At 35.6% G+C, this 11,041-nt stretch overlaps 1 long non-coding RNA gene across 1 annotated transcript; it reads left to right on the top strand.

Moving 5' to 3' along the window:
* Window positions 1-3,248: 3,248 nt before the first annotated feature.
* Window positions 3,249-5,548, top strand: LOC128218746 (uncharacterized). The gene is made up of 3 exons (XR_008258442.1): window positions 3,249-3,369; window positions 3,563-3,611; window positions 4,670-5,548. It is a non-coding gene; the product is annotated as an uncharacterized LOC128218746 (long non-coding RNA).
* Window positions 5,549-11,041: the final 5,493 nt, after the last annotated feature.

The raw sequence follows: 11,041 nt of genomic DNA, 5'->3' as shown, positions 1-11,041 counted from the left end.
TGTTCACAACACTGATCCAGTCTCTTCATATCGACATCTGGCTTGGTACCGGCTTTATGGGCTGCAACGATGTTATGTTCATACACATTTGTCATGTGCACCTTGTGTCCATCACAGCAGTCATCGCATAGATATACCTTGCATGTATAACAGAACAACGAAGCCACCTCTGACCTGGCCCGACGACGACAAGGTTCACACTTGCTCACTATTCTACCAACTGACGGCGTCACTTCCACATTCTAGAAGTGTATCTTCAAATCCATCGGTAGCCATAGTTTTCCAGTTAAGTTATATCCCTTTTAATGTATAAAACAAGCTTAAACGTTTCGTCAGGTGAAACATTCATCTACTTTTAATTAAGCAATGCTCATCCTTGGTTAAATATTTTAGACTGATAAAACACACTTCCGATTTAGAAATATGAACAACGTTTCAAAAGGCCATACATTAGATAAGCGGATCTATATCACATGATCCAGCGTTTATCAAGTTCAGATAACGAAACTTTTAAAATGTGTGTGCAATGTATTTATATACATATATTATTAATGTAAGTTAAGAAATGTAGTTTATAACATAGCTTGTTTAATGATTATCAAAAATTAAAATCGTTTAGAGTTTTCACTTGCGGATCAAGGGTGGGGGGCGCACCCGGCGCCCATCCCCCTAAAAATCATCCCAGTTTACTTTTTATTTCAATAAACGAGACAAGAGGTATTAAAACACGCCCAAATTGCATCATAAAGGACTGAAAAGAGCAAAATGTACCCCCAATCCCCCTGCCAACACTTTTTTCCGAATAAATTTCGGTTCTGAGAGAGGGTCGCAACGCCCCTAAGTTAGGCCCCCTCTTGCGTCAAATATCGGATCTGCCCCTTATGTATCCAAGACAAGTAAGTTTCTATAATCTGGAAAAATAAAAAAGATGAATAAATATGGAGAATTATTACCTATTTGGCCAATGGCATAATTCTTTACAATATGACCACAGGGGCATAACCTCATGTAATGTGGTAGAGGACCTATAATGGATGCCACACATCAAATATCAAATATGTTGGCCTGGCGGTTTTGGGACAAGGAATTCTTAAAAGTGTGTTCTCACAGATTGACAGTTTTAACATGTTTTATTTCATTTGTTTCAGAATCAGCTGATTTTTGCATCAATGCCATCCATTTAGTCATTTAAGATATAAGATTTATACAATATAACATTTCTCAATTAAACAATAATTTTCGACAATAAATATGAAAAAACAGCAATCTTACGAGTTCAGTCATCTTACTCCTATAAATAGTTCAGTCATCTTACTTCTTATCATACTCCTTTAAATAGTTCAGTCATCTTACTCCTATAAATAGTTCAGTCATCTTACTCCTATAAATAGTTCAGTCATCTTACTCCTTTAAATAGTTCAGTCATCTAACTACTTTAAATAGTTCAGTCATCTTACTCCTATAAATAGTTCAGTCATCTTACTCTTTTAAATTGTTCAGTCATCTTACTCCTTTAAATAGTTCAGTCATCTTACTCCTATAAATAGTTTAGTCATCTTACCCCTTCAAATAGTTCAATCATCTTACTCCTATAAATAGTTCAGTCATCTTACTTTTTGAAGTAGTTCAATCATCTTACTCCTTTCAATAATTCAGTCATCTTACTCCTTTAAGTAGTTCAATCATCTTACTACTTTAAGTAGTTCAGTCATCTTACTGCTTTAAGTAGTTCAGTCATCTTACTCCTTTAAATAGTTCAGTCATCTTACTTTTAAGTAGTTCATACATCTTACTCCTTTAAGTTGTTCAGTCATCTTACTCCTTTAAGTAGTTCAGTCATCTTACTCCTTTAAATAGTTCAGTCATCTTAATCCTTTAAATAGTTCAGTCATCTTACTCCACTAAAAAGTTCAATATCTTACTCCTCTAAATAGTTCAATCATCTTACTCCTTTAAGTAGTTTTGTCATCTTACTCCTTTAAATAGTTCAGTCATCATACTCCTCTAAACAGTTCATCATCTTACTCCTTTAAGTAGTTCAGTCATCTTACTCCTTTAAATAGTTCAGTCATCTTACTTCTATAAACAGTTCAGTCATCTTACTCCTTTAAATAGTTCAATCATCTTACTCCTCTAAATAGTTCAATCATCTTACTCCTATAAATAGTTCAATCATCTTACTCCTTTAAGTAGTTCAGTCATCTTACTGCTTTAAGTAGTTCAGCCATCTTACTCCTTTAAATAGTTCAGACATCTTACTTTTAATTAGTTCATAGATCTTACTCCTTTAAGTTGTTCAGTCATCTTACTCCTTTAAGTTGTTCAGTCATCTTACTCCTTTAAATAGTTCAGTCATCTTACTCCTTTAAATAGTTCAGTCATCTTACTCCTCTAAATATTTCAGTCATCTTACTCCTCTACATAGTTCAGTCATCTTACTCCTATAAATATTTCAGTCATCTTACTCCTCTACATAGTTCAGTCATCTTACTCCTATAAATAGTTCAAAATCTTACTCCTCTTGATAGTTCAATCATCTTACTGCTTTAAGTAGTTCAATCATCTTACTCCTCTAGACAGTTCAGTCATCTTACTTCTTTAAATAGTTCAGTCATCTTACTCCTCTAAATAGTTCAATAAATAGTTCAACCATCTTACTCCTCTAAATAGTTAAATCATCGTACTCCTCTAAATAGTTCAATCATCTTACTCCTTTAAATAGTTCAATCATCTTACTCTTTTAAATAGTTCAATCATCTTACTCCTTTTAATAGTTCAATCATCTTACTCCTTTACATAGTTAAGTATCTTACTCCTTTAATTAGTTTACTCTCTTACTCCTTTAAATAGTTCAATCATTTTACTCCTTACATGAAGATCAAAATTAAATTTTTGTTGAATTTACCTCTGTTTCTTGGTCAGTATTCATAAAAGATCGTTTCCTTAATTTAATAACTGACTGGTCAAATGTTTTTATTAAGTGGATAATTTCTGAAATTCTTGATGTTCATTGATTCTACTTAACACAAACATGTTTTTTATGTAAATGAATAAACACTTCATTGAAGTGGCGCTATTTGTTTAATCAAAATTGACATGTAAGTAAAATCTGATTCGAAGTTTTGAAATTTGAAGCATAAGTGTGACTAGACTGTTTAAATAGAATGGCACGATTCAGCAGTATGCAAATATGTACTGTCACAGTACATAATGTACGGCTCGCTCTAGTCTACTTGGTGAGCCTTTATCTTCGTTGATTATCAATTTGAAGGTATACAAGGAAGTGATTATAAATAATCATGATCTAATCATATATATGAGATAAATAGGAAAATCAATCTGAAATGGGAAGTTTCTTTTCTAAAAACAGTAAGCAATGTATTATTTCTTCATTTTATCTTCATTATATGTGTTGAACTACGTCCGTCTGAATTCGTAAATGTAATGTTTTTAATTATTTATTTTTCTAAAGTTAAAGTGGGCGTATTACTAAGAAAACTTACTCTTTTTATAACGCGCCAATCCGTATATACAAGCACATGCTAATTAAAAGTTGCTTAAGACTTTTTCAGGAAAAGGGGGTCGCGATTTAACAGGTCAGCCAAAAGGAAGTAAGTGAGCGAGTATGACCTCTCAAGATATTTTCTTCTTAACTTAAAGCTGCACTCTCACAGATTGGACGTTTTGACAACTTTTTTATATTTGTCATGGAAGAGCCTATATATGCAAAAAACAGGGAAACTAGTGATATAAGACTGCCGATCGCAGATTTTCATATGTAAGTTCAAAAATTGATGTTTTATGCATTTCTCTTAATCCGTTAGTGAAGCTCTTAGCCATAAAACATAAAAATTTGAACGATCTGATCTTAGGTCAGCAGTCTTAGATTACTGGCCCGGCCCCAATTTCTCAAAACTTCTTAAGTTCCTTATAACAGGATTAAGCTAAGCTCACTATTTTTGTTTTTCAATATTTTGCTTAATACTCACTTCTTTAAGAGTTTTTTTTATACCTAAGATAGGAATTATCTTTTTGATAGTCACAATAAACCATTTTCCATGTATAAAAAATCACTTTAAGTATGTATTTCGGCTAATTGAAATATGCTACTTAAGCCTGTTAAGCTTAAGAAGTTTCGAGAAATTGAGGCCAGGTTTGCAGAAATCTACGCTAAAATTGGCAAAAAAAATCAAACAAGTAGTCAGAGCGGTATATTTGTGGGAGTGCAGCTTTAAACCAATTATACAAAAACAACATTTTCATACATGACCACTCGATTATACACTATCTTTTATTTAAATTTTTTACATTAAAGTCTGAGTAGATAGAGTCTAGACAGTAACCATTGAAGAGATACAATGTATTATTTTGATAATATTTTCCTCAAATACTATTTTGCATCACTAGAGGGAGCTAGTTTAGTACCGCGGTCTAGAACACCTGCTATACCCGAGCCAAGCTATCATTTTTGCCTGACTTAAAGCTGTTAAAAGTTATACTAAGAAACGAAACCACATTTACATGTACGACCAAACAATTCTACATTATGTTTTTTAAACATGGTGATTTACTTGATATCTGTGTCCATAAGGCCTAAACATTAACCATTGCACAGATGCGATTTATTTTGTCTTATAATATTATCTGTAAAAATATTTTGCTTTATCAGAGGGTGTAACCGCTGGATCAGAATCTAGGACACCAGCTATACCCGAGCCAAACCCCGGGCCTACAGTAGTGTCTCCAACAACAAATCCCGCTCCTTTCTCGCCAACTGTCACCTCAGATACAACACTCTCGGCTCCTAGTTTAGGGGAAATTAAGTAACATTTTTCTACTACAGTGAATCCATTTGCACACTGAATGTGCTTCACGGTTCCACATTTACGATAATGAAATCATAGGACCTTCTCTACAACAACGACTCGAAATGGCGTTCAGAAAATTTTCTCTGCAACATTGACTCTAGATACAACACCATTATGTTAATTCTCGTCTCCATATTTACAAAAAACAGTCCGCGACCTTTCTCTTCAACAGTAAGTTAAAACAACATAAATTTCCATATATACAAAGAAAAAGTATTGAACCTTTCTCTTCCACAGTGACTGAAGTTACATCACCATTTAAGTGTTTCCCGTGTAACTATGTACGGAGAGAAATATGGAATCTTTCTCCTCAGCAGTGACAGAAGTTACATCACCATTACAGTGTTTACCGTCTGCATGTATTCGGGGAGAATATGGAATCTTTCTCTTCAACAGTGGCAGTAGTTACATCACCATTACAGTGTTTCCCGTCTGCACGTATACGAGGGAGAATATGGAATCTTTCTCTTCAACAGTGACTGAAGTTACAAAACCATTAAAGTGTTTCCCGTCCGCATACATACGGGGGAGAATATGGAATCTTTCTCTTCAACAGTGACAGTAGTTACATCACCATTACAGTGTTTCCCGTCCGCATGTATACTGGAGAAATATGGAATCTTTCTCTTCAACAGTGACAGTAGTTACATCACCATTACAGTGTTTCCCGTCCGCATGTATACTGGAGAAATATGGAATCTTTCTCTTCAACAGTGACAGTAGTTACATCACCATTAAAGTGTTTCCCGTCTGCAATGTATACTGGGGAAATATGGAATCTTTCTCTTCAACAGTGACAGTAGTTACATCACCATTAAAGTGTTTCCCGTCTGCAATGTATACTGGGGAAATATGGAATCTTTCTCTTCAACAGTGACAGTAGTTACATCACCATTAAAGTGTTTCCCGTCCGCAATGTATACGGGGGAAATATGGAATCTTTCTCTTCAACAGTGACAGTAGTTACACCACCATTACAGTGTTTCCCGTCTGCATGTATACGGGGGAGAATATTGAATCTTTCTCTTCAACAGTGACAGTAGTTACATCACCATTAAAGTGTTTCCCGTCTGCAATGTATACGGGGGAAATATGGAATCTTTCTCTTCAACAGTGACAGTAGTTACACCACCATTACAGTGTTTCCCGTCTGCATGTATACGGGGGAGAATATTGAATCTTTCTCTTCAACAGTGACAGTAGTTACACCACCATTAAAGTGTTTCCCGTCTGCAATGTATACGGGGGAAATATGGAATCTTTCTCTTCAACAGTGACAGTAGTTACACCACCATTAAAGTGTTTCCCGTCTGCATGTATACTGGGGAAATATGGAATCTTTCTCTTCAACAGTGACAGTAGTTACATCACCATTACAGTGTTTCTCGTCTGCATGTATACGGGGGAGAATATTGAATCTTTCTCTTCAACAGTGACAGTAGTTACACCACCATTACAGTGTTTCCCGTCTGCATGTATACTGGGGAAATATGGAATCTTTCTCTTCAACAGTGACAGTAGTTACATCACCATTAAAGTGTTTCCCGTCCGCAATGTATACTGGGGAAATATGGAATCTTTCTCTTCAACAGTGACAGTAGTTACATCACCATTACAGTGTTTCCCGTCTGCATGTATACGGGGGAGAATATTGAATCTTTCTCTTCAACAGTGACAGTAGTTACATCACCATTACAGTGTTTCCCGTCCGCAATGTATACTGGGGAAATATGGAATCTTTCTCTTCAACAGTGACAGTAGTTACATCACCATTAAAGTGTTTCCCGTCCGCAATGTATACTGGGGAAATATGGAATCTTTCTCTTCAACAGTGACAGTAGTTACATCACCATTAAAGGGTTTCCCGTCCGCAATGTATACGGGGGAAATATGGAATCTTTCTCTTCAACAGTGACAGTAGTTACATCACCATTAAAGTGTTTCCCGTCCGCAATGTATACTGGGGAAATATGGAATCTTTCTCTTCAACAGTGACAGTAGTTACATCACCATTAAAGTGTTTCCCGTCCGCATGTATACTGGGGAAATATGGAATCTTTCTCTTCAACAGTGACAGTAGTTACATCACCATTAAAGTGTTTCCCGTCCGCAATGTATACGGGGGAAATATGGAATCTTTCTCTTCAACAGTGACAGTAGTTACATCACCATTAAAGTGTTTCCCGTCCGCATGTATACTGGGGAAATATGGAATCTTTCTCTTCAACAGTGACAGTAGTTACATCACCATTACAGTGTTTCCCGTCCGCATACATACGGGGGAGAATATGGAATCTTTCTCTTCAACAGTGACAGAAGTTACATCACCATTACAGTGTTTCCCGTCTGCATGTATACGGGGGAGAATATGGAATCTTTCTCTTCAACAGTGACTGAAGTTACAAAACCATTAAAGTGTTTCCCGTCCGCATGTATACGGGGAGAATATGGGATCTTTCTCTTCAACAGTGACTGAAGTAACATCACCATTAAAATGTTTCCCGTCCGCATGTATACGGGGGAAATATGGAATCTTTCTCTTCAACAATGACAGTAGTTACATCACCATTAAAGTGTTTCCCGTCCGCATGTATACTGGGGAAATATGGAATCTTTCTCTTCAACAGTGACAGTAGTTACATCACCATTACAGTGTTTCCCGTCCGCAATGTATACTGGGGAAATATGGAATCTTTCTCTTCAACAGTGACAGTAGTTACATCACCATTAAAGTGTTTCCCGTCCGCAATGTATACGGGGGAAATATGGAATCTTTCTCTTCAACAGTGACAGTAGTTACATCACCATTACAGTGTTTCCCGTCCGCAATGTATACTGGGGAAATATGGAATCTTTCTCTTCAACAGTGACAGTAGTTACATCACCATTAAAGTGTTTCCCGTCCGCAATGTATACGGGGGAAATATGGAATCTTTCTCTTCAACAGTGACAGTAGTTACACCACCATTACAGTGTTTCCCGTCTGCAATGTATACTGGGGAAATATGGAATCTTTCTCTTCAACAGTGACAGTAGTTACATCACCATTACAGTGTTTCCCGTCCGCAATGTATACTGGGGAAATATGGAATCTTTCTCTTCAACAGTGACAGTAGTTACATCACCATTACAGTGTTTCCCGTCCGCAATATATACTGGGGAAATATGGAATCTTTCTCTTCAACAGTGACAGTAGTTACATCACCATTACAGTGTTTCCCGTCCGCAATGTATACTGGGAAAATATTGAATCTTTCTCTTCAACAGTGACAGTAGTTACATCACCATTACAGTGTTTCCCGTCTGCATGTATACGGGGGAGAATATTGAATCTTTCTCTTCAACAGTGACAGTAGTTACATCACCATTAAAGTGTTTCCCGTCCGCAATGTTTACGGGGGAAATATGGAATCTTTCTCTTCAACAGTGACAGTAGTTACACCACCATTACAGTGTTTCCCGTCTGCATGTATACGGGGGAGAATATTGAATCTTTCTCTTCAACAGTGACAGTAGTTACACCACCATTACAGTGTTTCCCGTCTGCATGTATACGGGGGAAATATGGAATCTTTCTCTTCAACAGTGACAGTAGTTACATCACCATTACAGTGTTTCCCGTCTGCATGTATACGGGGGAAATATGGAATCTTTCTCTTCAACAGTGACAGTAGTTACATCACCATTACAGTGTTTCCCGTCTGCAATGTATACTGGGGAAATATGGAATCTTTCTCTTCAACAGTGACAGTAGTTACATCACCATTAAAGTGTTTCCCGTCCGCAATGTTTACGGGGGAAATATGGAATCTTTCTTTTCAACAGTGACAGTAGTTACACCAGTATATTATAAGTAACTGGACTACTAGGTGACCCGATATGAGACAAAGGAAACCATAAAGGCGAACGAGCAAAGCTCGAACCCGAATATGGTGTCTTGCATCACGTATATCGCATATACTCTATTATAGAACAATAGACATTATCTATTTGGTCTTATTTCTGCTAATGTAATAAATAAACTTAAGTAAGCAGCATTAAAAATATTTCTCGAACATGCACAGTGTATGTATACCACGTGATAAATTACGCCATATATGCTTCGTCGGAAGGCAAAAATTTGCTTAAAATGAAATCTTAAATCAAACCAGTTTTTAAACATTTAGCAAGCTAGTTCGACACTGTTACTAATACCCAGTTATAAAAAATGAGTTTTTGTCGACAAAAGAGAACGATAGAAAATCATGTGCAGACCCGGGCATTCTAAGTACCTACATTAAACTAAACCAGTAACTGGTCACCGAGAACATTTGTTTCTTAAACAGCAAAGGCATACAAGGAATTATCTTGACGATTTCTTTCTTTAAAGTCAATTTATTGATCTATCTATAAAAACAACACACATAAAACCAGACATAATAATCACTCTACACACATCAATCAATTGATATTGCGTAGCGTAAAGTAATTTGTCAGGAATTTGAAAATCTTTATACAATAGATCGCACATTTGTTCTCCCGATGATAGCTAACTTTTTTTTATTTCACATAGTTTTATTGTTTTTAAATAATCTACCTTATATTCAATTAAATAATGCTTAATAAAGATTACTTTTTATTTACATCACCATTTTAAATGAAACGATAGGCAGTCTATGCCGCTTAAAGAGCCCTGCATTTGATTTATTTCCGAAATTTGATGAGGTCATTAGTTTCATCAAACACATCTACAAACCTGTTTCCAAAATAATGTTTTGACAGTGCTCCGTCAGACGGCCGTATTGTGAAAAGATTTGTCGAAGTGTTTTATAAAACTAAACACTCAATGGAACTCTGGTAAAAGACTGAAGGTTGGGCTCCGTAAGACTGCGCTATGTTTCATTTAAAATGGTGAAGAAATAGTGAAGGTATCTTTGTCTTTTTTTCTAATCAAAATATTGCCTTCCGACGTAGCATTTATGATGCAAACTATCACGTTGTATACAAACACTGATGCATAGTAATAACACATTGGTGCTGTGAATGGTCGTCACTTTTTTACAATTTCGGAGAGTATTTGTGGCTATTTTAATGCATCATACAGAAACATTTTCCAGCATTATTTAATTGAATATAAGGTAGATTATTTAAAAACAATAAAACTATGTGAAATAAAAAAAGTTAGCTATCATCGGGAGAACAAATGTGCGATCTATTGTATAAAGATTTTCAAATTCCTGACAAATTACTTTACGCTACGCAATATCAATTGATTGATGTGTGTAGAGTGATTATTATGTCTGGTTTTATGTGTGTTGTTTTTATAGATAGATCAATAAATTGACTTTAAAGAAAGAAATCGTCAAGATAATTCCTTGTATGCCTTTGCTGTTTAAGAAACAAATGTTCCCGGTGACCAGTTACTGGTTTAGTTTAATGTAGGTACTTAGAATGCCCGGGTCTGCACACGATTTTCTATCGTTCTCTTTTGTCGACAAAAACTCATTTTTTATAACTGGGTATTAGTAACAGTGTCGAACTAGCTTGCTAAATGTTTAAAAACTGGTTTACAAATGCAAAAAAAGGTTTTTACATTAATATATGGTATTTTTGAAGAAGGAGAATTTATACAACATTTATTGTTTTTCGGCCATCGTTGTTTAAGCTCAAACACATGTCAATATGAAAACGATTATAGTGGCGGACAACAGGTGCATCTGGTCGTCTGTTCTGTAGTCAGTAGCCGCACCGAAGTGTGTGGTTTCGGGAGGCGGCCACGAGTACAGGGCACTCTTAACCATATATGGCATTAGTCTATTGCTGTTCAGTGTTCCTAAAATGAGTAAATTTACTCACATTACACTTATTGTACATAAATATAACAATAACATAGCATAACATAACACAGCATAACATAACATAACATAACATAACATAACATAACATAACATAACATAACATAACATAACACAGCATAACATAACATACCATAACATAACACAATTTAACATAACATAACATAACATAACATAACATAACATAACATAACACAGCATAACATAACATAACATAACATAACATAACATAACATAACATAACATAACATAACATAACATAACATAACATAACATAACATAACATAACATAACACAGCACAGCACAGCACAGCACAGCACAGCACAACATAACATAAC

The sequence above is a fragment of the Mya arenaria genome, chromosome 15, assembly GCF_026914265.1.
Source record: "Mya arenaria isolate MELC-2E11 chromosome 15, ASM2691426v1".
In the NCBI taxonomy this organism is placed as follows: domain Eukaryota; kingdom Metazoa; phylum Mollusca; class Bivalvia; order Myida; family Myidae; genus Mya; species Mya arenaria.
The sequence above is the reverse complement of the archived record's forward strand: the minus strand, read 5'-3'. Positions and strand labels throughout refer to the sequence as shown.